The sequence below is a fragment of the Myotis myotis genome, unplaced genomic scaffold, assembly GCF_014108235.1.
Source record: "Myotis myotis isolate mMyoMyo1 unplaced genomic scaffold, mMyoMyo1.p scaffold_m19_p_14, whole genome shotgun sequence".
Classification (NCBI taxonomy): Eukaryota; Metazoa; Chordata; class Mammalia; order Chiroptera; family Vespertilionidae; genus Myotis; species Myotis myotis.
In genome coordinates, this window is record NW_023416318.1 from 28,327,642 (window position 1) to 28,345,725 (window position 18,084).

Genomic DNA, 18,084 nt, shown 5'->3' on the forward strand with positions numbered 1-18,084 from the left:
TTACTAAATGCCTTTTTAGGACAGTTCTTTTTACCCAGCATGTCATGTCCACCTTTCCTAAAAATTTACAAGGCATTATAAGAGATAAAAAATAGTCAGAAGAGACTGAAAAGGATCAGAACCAGAGTCACATATTGGAAGGAATATTGGAATGATCAAATGAATGTTTTATCCTAATAATTAATATGCTAAGGGCTTTAATGGAAGGAAGAGAAAAATAGGCAAGAACAGATGGTTAATGTAAAAGAGAGATGGAAATTCTAAGAAAGGCTAAAAAATGCTATAGTTAAAGAAAAATTAAAAAAACACTACTGTATCAGAAATGAAGAATGCATCAGTGGACTGGACATGGTTGAAGAAAGAATATATGAACTTGAAAATATGACAATGAAAACTTCCAAAACTGGAGAAGCAAAGAGCAAAAGGATTTTTTTAAAAAAATACAGAAATTCCCAAAACTGTGGAAAAACTATAAAGGGTGTAACATATGCATAATGGGAATATCAGAAAGAGAAAAAAAGAAAAAGTAATATTTGAAAACAAATAACAACAGAATTTTCTACAAATTATTGTTAGACACAAAAGAACAAATTCAGGAATCTCAAAGAACACCAAGCAGAATAAATTCCAAAACAACTGTAACTAGGCATAGTGTAATGAAATTTCAAGAACTCAAAAAGAATTTTAAAAATGATAGAAGTCAAAGGGAAAAAAAAACAAAAAAAAAAAAACACTGTACATGTGAAAAAGCAAAGATAAGAATTAAATCTGACTTTGCTTCAGAAAACATGAAAGTGAGAAGAGAGTGGACTGAAATATTTCAAGTTTTGAGAGAAGAAAGAAAATGCAAAACACCATCTGTATCTTGTGAAATTACCCTCTGTAATTGAAGGACTCACAGCAGCCTGCTGCCTACCTAAATCATGGTGTTAGTTACTAACTAGATGATCACCTTTGTCTAGGGCAGTCAATTTTGTCTTGCAGGGGGCATTGCCAAATTTCTGGTTGTCACTAATGGGAAGGGGGGTGTTGCTACTGCTATCCAGGGGTAGAAACTAAGATAATTGAAAACATCCTGTAATACACAGGACAGCGCTCCATCCAAACACTATCTGGCTCAAAATGTCAATCGTCCCAAAACCGGTTTGGCTCAGTGGATAGAGCGTCAGCCTGCGGACTGAAAGGTCCCAGGTTCGATTCCGGTCAAGGGCATGTACCTGGGTTGTGGGCACATCCCCAGTAGGAGATGTGCAGGAGGCAGCTGATCAATGTTTCTCTCTCATCGATGTTTCTAACTCTCTATCGCTCTCCCTTCCTCTCTGTAAAAAATCAATAAAATATATTTATTTAAAAAAAAAAAAAAGTCAATCGTGCCAAGGTGGGTGAAATATGCATTTCACCTTTAAATGTAAAAAAAAGGGGGTCAAATATATGGTGATAGAAGGTGATTTGGTTTTGGATGGTGGACACACAATGCAATATGAAGACCATGTATCATAGAAATGTACGCTTGAAAGCTATATAATCTTATTAACCACTGTCACCCCAATTAGTCTAATACAAAATAAAACATTAAACATAAATTCATTACTTGGTCAAGAAAATAAATGAATGAGTATGAAAAATTTAATTTTTTTCAATAATAGTTGACATACAATATTATATTAATTTCAGGTGTGATTAAACAGCATAGTGATTAAACATTTATAGACCTTATGAGGAAATCACCCCAATAAATCCAGAACCCACCTGGCACCATACAAGATGTGTGACAGAAAATGGGTACTCTGTCACCTAGTTAGCAGCCACTACCATGATTTGCATGATTTACATAGGCAGCTTGCTGCTATTAGTTCTGCTCTTTTTCTTGAGAAATATATTTATTTATTGATCTTTTAATTCTTCATATTGCTTCCCCATAAATGTTTAAATTAAAATCTATCACTAGGCTCTGCTGTTTACTAGCTGCATGACTTGATAAATTACTTGACCTCTACGAGCTTCAAGTTCCTTGTGATGGAAGTACTTTATGTAAAGTGCTTTAGCACCATGCCTGATATATAATAAGTGATTAATAAGTTTTGGGTTATGATAGATGATTATGCTAAATTGTATTATGATTAAAAATATGTTCCCCTTCCTACTGGATTATTTTATATTAAATCATATATAATAAAAAAGAAAGCATTGGAAAATCAATGAGTAAAAGCAAAATTTAAAAATTATTTTTCTTGCCCTAACCGGTTTGGCTCAGTGGATAGAGCATCGGCCTACAAACTCAAGGGTCCCAGGTTCGATTCCGGTCAAGGGCATGTACCTTGGTTGCGGGTACATCCCCAGTGGGGAGTGTGCAGGAGGCAGCTGATCCATGTTTCTCTCTCATCGATGTTTCCAACTCTCTATTCCTCTCCCTTCCTCTCTGTAAAAAATCAATAAAATATATTTTAAAAATTTATTTTTCTTATCCTTAATTGATGGGAAATTATGGGTATCCTGTATGACTTGCTTTGGCCAATAAATTGTGAGTGAAAAATGGCCACTTTCAAGAAGAAGCTCTAAGAAACATTGTGTTATCCTACCACCTTTCCCCTGACTCTCCACTGAGACAGTAATGTCTCAGGTAGGGACTATTTCTTTCCTCAGCCTAAGACCCAGAGAAGACAATATGAGCAGAAGAACAGCCCACCTGGGATAGATATATAACTAGGTCCAGGAAAAAAAAAGTAAAAGAGAAATAAAGCCTCTCTCAGACAAAAATTGGGAAAATTTATTTCTAATAGACTTGCCTTATAAAAATTATTAAAAGAAGTTCTTCAGAAACAAAGAAAATTATGTAGGTCAAAAAATCAGATCTAATAAAGAAAGGAAGAACACTGGAAAGGAAGAGTGAAAGCAAAATTTAAAAATTATTTTTTATCCTTAATTGATCTAAAATTACAGATTATTCAAAATAGCAATAATGTACTTTATTAACTATGCATGTGTGAATATATATATGCATACTTATATATATGCATACATATATTCATTTATTTACACACACACACTTATGTGTAAATAAATGAATGACAGGAATGATAAAGGAATGGAAAGGAAGAATTTAAAAAAACTTTAATAAGGCGTTCTCACTACCTGTAAGTCAATAGTATAGTATTGAGAGTGAACTTAGATTAGTTGTAAATGTATAATTGCAAACTCTAGGGCACCTGTTTTAAAGGATTTAAAAGAAATATAATTAATATGCTAAGAAAGGAGAGAAAATAGAATTATATAAAATGCTCAATTAAAACCAAAAAAGCCGAAAAAAGTGTGGAAGACAAAAATAGAAACAAAGAATAAGGCTTACAAGTAGAAAACATCAATAAAATCCAAAGTAAGCAGGAGCAAAAAAATGATAAAAATTAGAAATGAAATCAATGAATTTGAAAACAAATTAATAAAGATCATCAGTAAAAAATCCAAAAGCTGATAATTTGATAAGACTCTAGCCAGGCTAATTTAAAAGAGACAGAGAGTAAATAAATTACTATTGTTGATTGTCAGAAATCAAAGAGGAGACATCACTACAGATTTCATACAACTTTCTAGATATAACACCAAAGTTATAATCTATTAAAAAATAATTAATAATATAATATGGACTTCATTAAAATTTAAAACTTCTGTTCTGTGAAAGACAATGTCAAGTGTATAAGAAGACAAGCCACAAACTAAGAAAATATTTGCATACAATTTAAAAATGTATCAAAGTCCTTAATAAAGAAAGAAAACAAAGAAGATATGCAGATGACAAATAAGCATATTAAAAATGCCCCACATCATGAGTCATCAGGGAAATGCAAATTAAAACAAGAGTAGGGTACCACACATGTATTATAATGGTCAAACTTTAGAACACCAACACCACAAAATGTTCCCGAGGATGTGGAGCAATAGGAACGCTCACTCATTGCTGATGGGAATGAAAGGGTGCAGCCACTTTGGAAGAGTGTTTGGTGACGTTTTATGAAAAGAAGCCTCCTCTTGCCATGTGATCCGGCAATCATGCCCCTTGGTATTTACACAGGGGAGTTGAAATATTATTCCCACACAAAAACCTGCACATGAATGTTTATAGCAGCTTTATTCATATTGGCCAAAACTTGAAAGAAGTCAAGATTGTTACTATTCAGTAGTAAATGGAAATGAGTTACCAAACCATGAAAAGACACGAAAGAAACGGAATTGTAAATTAGTAAGAAGCCAATCTGAAATGACTTACATCCTCTATGATTCTAACTATATGACACTCCAGAAAAGGTAAAACCATGGTGACAATAAAAATGTAAGTAATTGCCAGGTATTAAGGTGGCAGGGATGGATGAACTGGCAGAGCTCAAGGATTTTTAGGACAATAAAAAACTGCCTATCATACTAGAGTGGTAGATGTATATCTGTCACCATACATTTATCCAGGTTAGAAGGATGGCCAAATAAGATGTCCCTTTTACATATTCCCCCATCAACCAAAGTTTGTCATCCATCCATTGACAAATGTGCCTTTGAGGGATCTTTAGAATCCAGGAGATTTTGAAACCCTGGGCAGTTCAAGACTAAGGAGAGAGCCACTTTGAGGAGGCAGGCTCCCCCCACCCATGAAGTTCCACTTTTAGAAAGCCCTTGGTAACAGGTAACTGACTGCCTGAGTACCCCACTTTTCCCTTCCTATGTCCCAATTTCTTCTCTTGTTCTGAAAAGTTCCCTGATGGTTGTTTCTGAGATGATTCCTTCAATGATAACCAGAAGGGCTCGTCAGCCACAGCATTGGCCCCAGTGGGGAAAATGTCTGTGGGGCTCTCCACCAGGAGTATGGGCCCAGATGAGCCTCTCAGGCACTTGTGGCTAATAGCATCACAACCAAGAGGCTGGGACTCACATGACAGGCAGTTGCCCACCAGTGAGTGCAGGAGAAATGGGGACATGTGGTCAAAGGGTACAAACTTCCAGTTCTAAGATGAAGCTGTTCTGGGGATCTAAGATTCAGCATCGTGACTACAGTTACCAACACTGTTATATACTAGTACTCAAAAGCTGCCAAGAAAGCTTAAATGTTCTCAGCCTACAATCAGTGATGGCGAACCTATGACACGCGTGTCAGAGGTGACACGCGGACTCATTTTTTTGGTTGCTTTTTCTTTGTTAAGTGGCATTTAAATATATAAAATAAATATCAAAAATATAAGTGTTTTACTATGGTTGCAAATATCAAAAAATTTCTATATGTGACACGGCACCAGAGTTAAGTTAGGGTTTTTCAAAATGCTGACATGCTGAGCTCAAAAGGTTCGCCATCACTGGCTTACATACACAAAAATTATGTGAGGTGATAGATGTATTAACTAACCTTATGTGACAATCATTTGACCATATATATGTATATCAAATCATCACATTGTATACTTTATACTTATATAATGTTATATGCCATTTATATTTCAGTAAATCTAGAAAAAAATGAGAAATAAAGTTTTCTAAACACATAGAATGTAAAATAGCAAACATGATGTAAACTATGAACTTTGGGTGATAATGATGTGTTAATGCAGGTTCATCAATTATAACATATGTACCACTCTGGTATGGGATATTGTTAATGAGGAAAGCTGTGTTCAGGGAGCAGAGGTTTATGGGAAATATCTATACCTTCCTCTCAATTTTGCTGCATGAGAACTTTTTGCATTGGAACCTTTTGGGATATTTAATATAATTTCAATAACAGGAGTCCACCTAAAGTCTCCTGAATCAGATCTTTGAATTATAAGCCCAGCAATTTTAATTTTAATAAATTTTTCAGGTAATTCCCAAGGACATTAATGTTCCCTGAATGCCAGGATGGCTTGCTTTTTTAAACTCTTTTATGTTTTACTGTAATAAAAATTCTCAAAGGTATCTTCTCTGACAAGATTTGAAACTGCTACTATTTGCAATTTCTTCCCAACATCTTGCATTTCCTATCCTCCTTCTCTAAATTATTTTTATCTTTATAATTGATCACTATTTTAAATACTACATATATTATTTATTGTTGAATAACACTATATATATATTAATTATTCATTTTTTTGTTTACCTCCTCTCTCCCAATCTACTTATTAGCAACTAGATGTAAACTCTATGAGAACAGGTTATTTAAAAAAATATTTTGTTTGCTGCTGAATACCCCATACCAACTGAAGCCCTTGAAAATTATTGTGTTCTAATAATTATTTGTTAAATAAATGAATCACTCCACAAATTGTTTTAAATTTATATGCGTACAATATCAACATTCTTGTACCTCTTTTTCTCCATCAAAGAGAAATCTCAACTCTACTTTCCCTCCTAAATAAAAGAAAATAAAAAGCAATGTATAATTTGGATCTATAGATGAAAGTTTCCTTGAAATATATCTTGTTTGTGTTCTTCAGACCATAATCCAGCAGAAAGCTCCATCTTTATGTATTTCTTTGGGGTCAAAGATTGGATGAGGGTGAAAGTAAAGGAGAAATATCAAAAGTGTCAACTATAATGGTAGAAATAAATAATGTTTTGCTAAAAGCTACCTAAGAATAAATGGCACAGTCTAGGTAGTGTATTTAAATAATATGAAAATCAGAATCCAATTTTAAAGCAAATGTATGTGTGGCCCTCCTAACTACTTCATGCACCTGGATAGAGCCCCTAGGAAAAGTCTAGTGGAGAAAAATGTGCTCTCAGCAATGTTTTAATGACTGGGTGGATTGGCGAGCACAGGGTACCACACCTGACATACATTATAAGGGCTGCTAGTTAGCTGTTAAAAACACACTCTTATAAATGGAATACTGCTTGACAGCTTTGGTGAACTACCAATTTGAATTGTGCACACCTTAACTTACCTATTGTATCAGGGGGTATGACATTGCTTTGCCCCAGGCTAGTAGAAAGTATTATCAGTAAACAAAATGTTTAAAGCAGGCACATGTAGGAATTTTTGGGCCAGAGGAATTGTTAAATATAAATTAGCCCAACTCAGGGCTATGATCACATTTCATTATGAAACACAATCCAGTTTGTCTGGTTAAACTGCATCCATATTTCAAACAGGACATATTTCAAGGTGGTATGAGTTCCATAAAATGGAGAAAAACTGTTGGAAAAATTATGGTAAAATAAGTTTGCCATAATAAGAGCTTAAACATAAGCAAAGTTGATAAAAGAAACAAAGGCCCAAAGGAAATGTCTCAGTGCAAAGACCATAAACAGGAGGCAAAGGACTAAGCACTACTTTGTCCTATGACAACATTACATGACTTGGCCATTTCAGAGAATGACGGATAATTATGAAAAATACCACCTTATATTTTTGTATTTCTATAAACCTTTATCATTAACAATGCTATTCCAATTCTATTATCACCACTGATTGTCCTGATGAGTTAAGTAAATAGGGTTCCATTACAAACTCTTTTTAATTTTTTTTAAGGTAATCAGACTTTTGGTTCTGGCATTATGACTGGGTGCTCTAGGGATCTTTCTGCAGCAAGACAGTATGTATTATACAGAATACGTATTTTGTGGTGTCACTGGTCTGACATGAATGACTCATAATGTTCCCTCTAAAAAAAATCTTCAGCCGTGAGAGAGAGGGGCATGGAGCTAGGGACAGATTTACAAAGAAGAGATGCAGGATTTCAGAGAGCCAACACGAGTAACCTTGATGCTATCAGGAGGGGAGGGCAGCTTCGGGTACTGTTTCAAGTCAAGGAGAATGGGGGTTGTTGTGACCCCAGTTTTTAAGTAGAGGCTTCTGACTACAGCAAACACAGAAGCTGAAGCAATTCTTTTAAGCCCATGCTATTCAAAATGTGACCGGAGGACCAATGGCATTAGCACCATCTGGGAGCCGATTAGAAACCAAGACTCAGGATCCAACCCAGATCTACTGAGTTGTAATCCACATTTTCATAAGTTCCTTAGGTGACTCTTATGCACATGATAATTGAGAAGAATTATTGTGAGAAAAATATTTCCTCATATGGTCCCAGCAGACTGCAGTCAGCTAAGACAATGAGCTCCTAGCTACAGAGTACCAAGCACATGAGGAAAAAGTAATAAAAATCAGCAGGAAAAAAACATATATATGTAGACCTCCAAGGATGAATATTGAAAATGTCAAATACTGAGCCTTGATTAGTTATGTATGAATCCTTCAAGACACAAGGAAACAGAACATTGAGCATGCAGTGGAACATAACCAGGAATGAACAAGTACATTAGAAATTTAAAAATGTAGCTTCTAAATATAGGACGTATAATTGTTGAAAAAATAATGGAAGTGTTAAACAGATTAGACAGAGTTAAAAATATTATTAATGAGCTGGAATATATATCTAAAGGAATTATACAGAAACTAGCCCTAAGGAAAAAATTATATGAAAACAAAAACACACCTAAGATATATAGGACATATCGAGTCTAGTAACTCATATGCTTGAGACCCTGGAAGTAGATATTAGAGATTATGGAAGAGAGGCAATATTTTTAAAATAATGGTATAAATTATCTAGCACCAATAAAAAATATACCCACAGTTCTTCAAAGACCCTGACTAGATAGAAATTGAAATTAAGTGGCAGAACACCAAAGACAAAACATCTTAAAAGAACCCAGACAAAAAGGGGGGTAGGGGAGGGAGATGAGGGTTGGAGTAACAGCAGATTTCTCAAAAGCACAATTTTTAAAAAAAGGAATATAAGTCAATTTAGAATCATGACGCCAGTAAAACTACTATTTAGAAGAAAGGTAACATTGAAATATTTAAAAAATTAACCTTAGAGAATTCTCAGTGGACTAAAAGACAATGATTGTCACTATACTCCTTTACATTCACTGAATATCTTCGCCTCTAACCATATAATATAACCTGTGTTTAAAACAGAACACTTGTATACCTAAACTTTATTTTTCTGCAGTGGAGTGGGAGGGTCATTTTTAATCAATCACATTTCTTATCAATATTTTCCCTCAGCAACATAGGAAACTTAATCCTAAAATACATTATATATTTTCAAGATCCAGTCATTTGCCTTTCCCACGACATGTGCATGTACCAACCTATTAACCCTCCACATTTAAATACACTCATGCACCACATCACATTTCAATCAATGAAGAACTGCGTAAGGTGGCCTCTGAGATTATAATGGAGGTAAAAAGCTCTTATCACCTCCTGACTCCATAGCAGTCGTAATTTCCTAGCAAAATGCATTACTCATGTGCTTGTGGTGAGGTTGGTGTAAGCAAACCAACTGCACTGCCAGTCACATAAAAATAGAGCAAATACTATTACAATAATAGGCCACACCATCTAGGTTTGGGTAAGTTCATTCTATAATGTCCGCACAAAAACAAAATAACCTGGCAATGCATTTATCAGAACATACCCTGGTCATTCAGAGGCTCATGACTGTATGCCTAATTCCCAGTACATATCTGACCAGGGGACTTTTACCCTGAGGCCCCAGTAAACCATGTACACATGGTTTGTGTTCAACAGGGATTTAGGAGAGAGCTTATTTTACACATTTCATAGCCCTTCCATTTTCTTTCTCAGTGAATACTATGGTACATGGAACAGAACACCAGGATGCCATTGGCAGGGAAGGCTGTTCTAGTGCTCAATTTAAACTTCTAGGCAAGGCATCAAAATAGTTCAGTCTGTAATTCTCATAAGCTCTTGCTTCCCACCCAGATCTTGACACTGCATCTCCCTCAATTCTGACAGATCAGCCTTTTGCCAGGGGATACAGTGATAACGTATTTTCTTCAGTTTACTTTGTCTCATAATACATCTTCTCCTTTTATTCTTCAGTAAAAGAGCTTCTCATCTTCCATTTTAATTTGACACATGGTTTCCCAGAAAAAGAATACATTTACCAGAACTATTTTTTGCTAGACATGATTGTATTCTGGCCAATGGGAAGGTAAGCAATAATATAAACTCTTAAGAAATAGTGCATGTGCCTTTGTCTTCATGTCTTTCTCATGTTGGGAACACAGAGGACATATCACCAGGTAGAAGAATCCTATGCCCCAACACCATACAATTCCAAAGCCTTGGAGTCCCAATGCAAACTTTTATATGTTAGAATAAACCTCTAACCTGTTTCAGCCACTGTGTGTGTGTGTGGCCCGGTGTGGGAATGGGGGGAGTGGAGATCTTTCATTCATACACAAACCAAATTGTATGTCCTATAGGCCCCATAGAAATGATCTCCTGGATGCTTGAAGCTCAAACTGACTGATTTAACCTGTTTCATCCCTCTACACTCCTCTTTTCATTTTCTCAAGTTCTTGTGCTATTGACCCTGATAATCCCTCTCCATTTATGCTTTTGCTTCTCCCCAGTTTCCCCAGGTCTCTTATTTTAGTTCTCTGCCTTGCTCAGCCGTGGGCAAACTACGGTCTGCGGATCTGGCCCATTTGAAATGAATAAAACTAAAAAAAAAAAGACCGTACCCTTTTATGTAATGATGTTTACTTTGAATTTATATTAGTTCACACAAACACTCCATCCATGCTTTCGTTCTGGCCCTCCAGTCCAGTTTAAGAACCCATTGTGGCCCTCGAGTCAAAAAATTTGCCCACCCTGGTCTAGCTGGAGCTTTCATTTTTTTCCTCCTTAACTCAGTAATTCCACAAATATTCTCCCACTTATCATCAGACCTCACTCAGTGTTGGGTCTCCTGGACCCATAAGACATCTTCTCAGGAAGAACTAGACACACTATGCATATGTAAGGCAAAGGGCGTGCAAAACTTTTATTCACGTCACCTTTCCAGCTAGGACAAATGAAGGACCACAGAAAGAACACTCGTTTCCATGGAAGGAGTATATTGAAAGCACACAAATAAGTAAGTGACAACTCTCTTTTCTGTCAAACACATCTTCTTTCTAACTCATGCTGCAGCCAAACCCCTTTGAATGGTGGATGGGATTTCTGTTGTCTTGATGAATTGACCTTTTCTGGTCACCTTCCCTGAGATGCTCCTAAGTTCTCTCATATAAGTGTCTCTAATATTTTCAATAGCACCAACGGACAATAAAAAAGTATGCCCTTACCTCAGTCTCAGAACAGAACATCCATTATCATTAATGATGATCATAACCCAAGAAAGGAGTCAATTGACCTCTTAGCACATGCCCTTAAGCTACATCATCACACTTCCCTGGGGGTTTGGTATGCATTTGAAAGGACAGAATTAATTCAGCACAAAAATGTTCCCTGGCCTATTTGAACTTTAAGCAGAATACAAGATGACCTACTTTTACAATATATCTAACTTTTCTCACAGTTACTATTTTTCCCAACTCTTTGTTCATGACTTTGCTAAAGTGTTTATGTGAAAAAGATTCTTAAATTCTTAAATCTACACCTATATTGGAACATTCATACTTTTTAAAAACACCCCATATTGTCAAGAAACAGCCCCAGCAGGAAGCAAGCAGGAAATTAGTATTAGCAAGAGATGAAAAGTGAATATGAATGGAGACTTGTGGAAGCAAATCTTCAAAAATTCCATTTGACAACGATTTCTGATCTATGATATGTTAGGACACTTACAGAAGGAAGAGGTGGTCCAGGGAGAATAAAATTTATAAAATGGACAATCAATGCTTTGAAAGGAATCAAGATAAATTTAAGAAAAAAACAGGGAGAACCAAGATGGTGGCATAGGTTAACGCCGGAGTTTGCTGCTTTGAACAACTACTTCAAAAGTGAAACCAAAAAATGGAAGGGACATCACCCAGAACCACAGGAACGCTGGCTGAGTGGAAGTCCTACAACTAGGAGGAAAGAGAAACGCATACGGACACTCAGAGGAGGTGCAGTGCTGAAGTCAAATTCTGAGGTGCGGAGTGCGCGGAGCGGGCTGGCGGCGGAGGGCGCTGTTGGTGTTTTCAATCGGGAGGGAGTCGCAGACTCTGAGCTCCAGATCCCGGCGAGTCTTTAGGGACCCAGACTCAAACGGGAGAAACGGGACTGCCTGGCTTCGGTCAGAGCGAGTGCAGCTTTCTCTCTGAGCTTTGCAGCGGGTGCTGGGACTCAGAGAGGCAGAGCCCCTGGGGACAGGACTGAGAGCCGCCATAACTGCTCTCTCCGGCCCACCCTGTTGATCCTGTGCGACCCTCCCCGCCCAAGCCCTGCACAGAGGCATTTGCCGGATAGCCTCAGGCAAAGGCTAGATTAGCACCTCCCTAGAGGACAGAAGTTCTCTCACTGCTGACACAGCTGATTCTCATAGCCACTTGGCCTAGAGGTCAAACCCTCCCTGGTATTAGCTACAACAAGGTTTAACTATAAGACTGCGAACAAAGACCACGAGGGGGTGCACCAAGGAAGCATAACAAAATGCGGAGACAAAGAAACAGGACAAAATTGTCAATGGAAGATATAGAGTTCAGAACCACACTTTTAAGTCTCTCAAGAACTGTTTAGAAGCCGCCGATAAACTTAATGAGATCTACAAGAAAACTAATGAGACCCTCCATCTTATATTGGGGAACCAACTAGAAATTAAGCATACACGGACTGAAATAACGAATATTATACAGATTCCCGACAGCAGACCAGAGGAGCGCAAGAATCAAGTCAATGATTTGAAATGCGAGGAAGCAAAAAACACCCAACCAGAAAAGCAAAATGAAAAAAGAATCCAAAAATGCGAGGATAGTGTAAGGAGCCTCTGGGACAGCTTCAAGCGTACCAACATCAGAATTATAGGGGTGCCAGAAGATGAGAGAGAGCAAGATATTGAAAACCTATTTGAAGAAATAATGACAGAAAACTTCCCCCACCTGGTGAAAGAAATGGACTTACAGGTCCAAGAAGCGCGGAGAACCCCAAACAAAAGGAATCCAAAGAGGACCACACCAAGACACATCATAATTAAAATGCCAAGAGCAAAAGATAAAGAGAGAATCTTAAAAACAGCAAGAGAAAGAAACTCAGTTACCTACAAGGGAATACCCATACGACTGTCAGTTGATTTCTCAACAGAAACTTTGCAGGCCAGAAGGGAGTGGCAAGAAATATTCAAAGTGATGAATACCAAGAACCTACAACCAAGATTACTTTATCCAGCAAAGCTATCATTCAGAATTGAAGGGCAGATAAAGAGCTTCACAGATAAGGAAAAGCTAAAGGAGTTCATCACCACCAAACCAGGATTATATGAAATGCTGAAAGGTATCCTTTAAGAAGAGGAAGAGGAAGAAAAAGGTAAAGATACAAATTATGAACAACAAATACACATCTATCAACAAGTGAATCTAAGAATCAAGTGAATAAATAATCTGATGAACAGAATGAACTGGTGATTATAATAGAATCAGGGACATAGAAAGGGAATGGACTGACTATTCTTGGGGGGGAAAGGGGTGTGGGAGATGTGGGAAGAGACTGGACAAAAATCGTGCACCTATGGATGAGGACAGTGGGTGGGGAGTGAGGGCGGAGGGTGGGGTGGGAACTGGGAGGAGGGGAGTTATGGGGGGGAAAAAAAGAGGAACAAATGTAATAATCTGAACAATAAAGATTTAATTAAAAAAAAAAGAAGAAAAAAACAAAACAAAACAAAAAACAGCACTGTCATTCTATCAGGCGATCTTAAAAAAATAAGAATTTCACCAGTTGTATCTATTCTTTTTACCTCCAAACCAGATAGAACTTAACGTATGAAAAGGGGAACCTCAAGAAAGTTGACTCTCCTGGTATTATTCTGGTTCAATTTTGCTGAGTCACTGTCACGTGCTTAAACAGCTCTTCCATCTTGAATATGTTCTGATCCTGAGAAAATCCAAACTGTTCACTGTTTCCCACATCTTTGTTTTGTATTCTTAACAAAATGGTAAATTTTTTGAAGGAGAAGCTATCTATATTTCTCTTGTACCATATCAGGTACTTGTCAGCACTCATTCGAACTTCTTTGTAAACAAAAAGCCAAGTAAAATTACAGTACTAGTGACAATCAAAGAAACTTTAAAACTTTAAAAAGCATAATTTAGACAATGACTAAGTAAATTAAATTGAGCTATTTCTGGTGACAAAGAGTAGGAAACATACTCCTTAAATAAAGAAATCTGTTGATATAAACAAATTGGGTTTTATTCACTTACTTCAGCAGGAGAGAAAATAAGGAATCTTATAGAATAACATTTCATCACAGAAAGTGAATGCACAATTTTTATTGCTTATGGGTTGAACAGAAATCCTTAGTTTGAGATACAGAAAAGAGAGTGAGTTTTAAATTGGTTGATTTATTAAGACAAAGACTTATGTAACTAGGTGAGGTTCTGAGTAAAGATGGAAATATTGTGCAAGTCTTCCGATATTACATGGTTCTACCTGCATAACGGATAATAAGCTGTGGGGTGGAGATCCAGTTCTCAGTCACACTAGCTTTGGGGCATCTTCTGGCCAGGCCATATAGTCGCAATAAAGACAGTTTCATTCTGACCTACAGCACTGTCATAAGCTCTGATGTCACCTTTTTTTTTTTTTTTTTTTTTTTAAATAGATTAGATTCAAACCAGGGTCTGACCTTTTGTTTCTTTTGTTAAAAGGTCATCTGATAAGAGTGGCTTCAGAGCAGCATTTGAGACGGAAAGCTTACACAAATTAAAAAAGAAGAGTGATGACTGGATTTTGTAGAATGCTTTAAACCCATATGCAAGAATTAATGAATGCTGGACAAGAAAGTATGTCCAGAACCCATCAGTATCTACCTTGGAGAGTCAAGTGATCAACCCCTTTAGTTTAGGGCAGTGTCTACTTGACTAGCAGTATTTATCCAAATGCAGCACAAATTATTGGTAATGACACAGATACCTTGACTGGTTAACAGAAAGTCTAATGCTACTAGATGTTCTACTGTCACTTGGGCCAAAGAGTTTAGACTTGTATTTTGAACTTTGAAGGCTGTGAGAGTATCATTTAAAACTGAAGGTAAGATGAATGCTAACTTTCTGATCTTTGCCAATAACATAATCCCCATCATAGAAACCATCACCTAGATGGTATGCATAAATAGTGAATCAGTATTTCCTTTAGGTAACTCTCCAGAATAGTCTATGGTGGTTTCATTCTATAAATTCCTGGGCACATGCCTCAATGAGACATTGTCCTTAAAAGGATTCCTAAAGTTTCTGGCAATTACTCTGCAGGCACAGATGCGGTTACAGTGAAGGAAACAAATTAAGGTTGGATGTCCACATAACCATAGTGCTCTAATGGGGTTCAGGGGTCATTTACCATGACAAGAGTGTGCCAGTTCTCTTCCTTGAGGACAGCAAATACTGGTGTGTAGGCTAATAACTCCTTTTAAGCGGGTTGAAAATCTCTAAGAAAATAAGTGAACTAAAAAAGAATAGCCCTGATATTTATTCCTAGCCCTGTGTGTCTTCAACCTTCTGGACAGTATTGTGGTAAAAATTTGGAGACCCAACTGCTGTCTTTTATTTGCGCTGTGCCTAGTCTCAGTTCAAGCTGGCAGCATAACTGTTGATACAATTTACTCAAAAACTGTGAGCCTCCTTTGCATCTCCTTGCGGTTCTGTATGGTAAATGGGCCCCTCTCCATGCTCCAACTCCCCCTCCTACCCTGTGGGCAGTACAGTGAAGGCCATCAGTAAGCAGACTGTGAGACCTTGGGAGCCTGGCTCAGTTCCTCGATCAATAAAACAACATTTTGATCTCTCACAGCTTTTGCACGTCCCCGTCCCCCAGCATAGCCTTTTTTCTCTGTTTTCTGTACTCTATAAAACCTTATGCTGGGAAAGTCTGAATGGCAGCTAAACAATAGCACCAGCCGGTCACCCCAGTGCAGCCTGTCCACTGGCCTGATGGGACTTTAGCAGTTCTACTTCACCTGTGGCAGCCAGGGTAGCCATAAACTTCACCAGTTGGCTGCCACAGCTGTGCATGTTAGTCCTAATAAACCCAGGTCTTTCACAGCCAGTCCTCCAAGCCTGGCTTTGGATTCTTTGTGAATCCAAAACAACACCCTGAGGTTTTCTGGGACCTCAGCACTTTGTATAACAGGTTCACTTCATTAGACAAGAGTCACACTCAAATCTCTGAAAGATAATAGTTGTTTGCTGTGGGTTTTGTTGTTGTTGTTTATTTATTATTGAGAGAACCTGGGAGCCGCACACTTAACCTCTCTAGATTGCCTTTTGGATGACCGAATAGTGCTCCAGGGCACCTCCTTTCATCTGACTGAGCGTCTAATAAAAGATTTTAGAGGCACACCCTCGGTTTTCTCTCTGAGTCACGTTTTCAGGGGATCATCAGGGATTCAGCTTTTGCTCAGAATATATTTTGTAATTTTAGCATCACCTGCCATCTGGCAGAAGTTGAGAATTTTCAGGAAACGTCAAGGCCTGGCTCCCTATGACATTCTTTTCGCACTTACCTCTCTTCTCTTCTATTTCATTAGAAGCAGCAAAAGGAAACCAGGTAGCACCTCCAAAACTTTGTAAGTCTCCTGAGCTAGATCACCCAGTTCATAGGACACATTTTTGACTTTCCATGTTACCACAGGCAATAGAGCTGTCCGGCTTCCCACTAACAGTGATGGCGAACCTTTTGAGCTCGGCGTGTCAGCATTTTGAAAACCCTAACTTAAATCTGGTGCTGTGTCACATATAGAAATTTTTTGATATTTTCAACCATAGTAAAACAAAGATTTATATTTTTGATATTTATTTTATATATTTAAATGCCATTTTACAAAGAAAAATCAACCAAAAAAATGAGTTCACGTGTCACCTCTGACACGCGTGTCATAGGTTCGCCATCACTACACTAGTATATAACAAGAACTCCCCCTCCCCCTGCTATAGTTGTCAAAATATGCCCCTCGCTTCTTCTGAGGCCTCACCGCTGGTATCTACAAAGTCCATGTTTCTACTGCAAGTGAGTTCAAGGCATTGAAGCTTTCACTAACATTCTCCTCGAAGCCCACTACCTCGTTCCAAACCATTGCCACGTTTCAGGACTTTATATTGGCAGCACTCCACTTCCAGGTCCAAAATCTGTGTTCTTTACCTATCAACACACAACAAGCCACACCCTCCCCCAAAGTGGAAACATGAGACATTGTCTTACAGTTTTTGTGTCAGAAATCCACAGCAGGTGGGGGTCATTGTGGCCAATGGAGAGCCTGCCTACCACAGACAGGTCTGTGCAGATAAGGAAGACTGCAGTGGGTGACATCTCCCTTTCCCAGAGTAAAATAAACTCCCTGTTCTAGAAACATTTTATGTCCAACAAAATCAGAGCTCAGGCTGAGCATGTGAGTCGCTCTCCATGGACTGCTGGGACCTTGCCCTGAACAGTGCAAATGGCCTTGAAAGAGAAGCACTTACACAAGCCACGGTGAGGGCGTCTCAGCTGAATCCCTTTGAATCTCCAAACTGTGGAGTGCTCCCTCCTTAAAGAAAGAAACCTGTTTGATGTAACCAACGTGAGTTTTTTTTTTTTTTTGCTTGTTTTTTTTTATTTTTTATTTTTTTAATATATTTTTTATTGATTAAGATATTACATATGTGTCCTTGTCCCCACGTTACCCTCTACCCCCCCCCCCCCCCCCCCGCTCATGCCCTCACCCCCCCGTTGTCCATGTCCATTGATTAGGCCTATATGCTTGCATATAAGTCCTTTGGTTGATCTTTCCTCCTTACCCCCACCCTCCCCTACCTTCCCTCCAAGTCCCGACAGTCCAATCAATGCCTCTCCGTCTCTGGATCAGTCCTTGTTCATCAGCTTATGTTGTTCATTATATTCCACAAATGAGTGAGATCATGTGGTATTTATCCAATCTCCAGTTCCATCCATGCTGTGGCAAATGGTGAGAGTTCCTTTTTCTTCTTCCTCTTCTTAAAGAATACCTTTCAGCATTTCATATAATGCTGGTTTGGTGGTGATGAACTCCTTTAGCTTTTTCTTATCCGTGAAGCTCTTTCTCTGACCTTCTATTCTGAATGATAGCTTTGCTGGATAAAGTAATCTTGGTTGCAGGT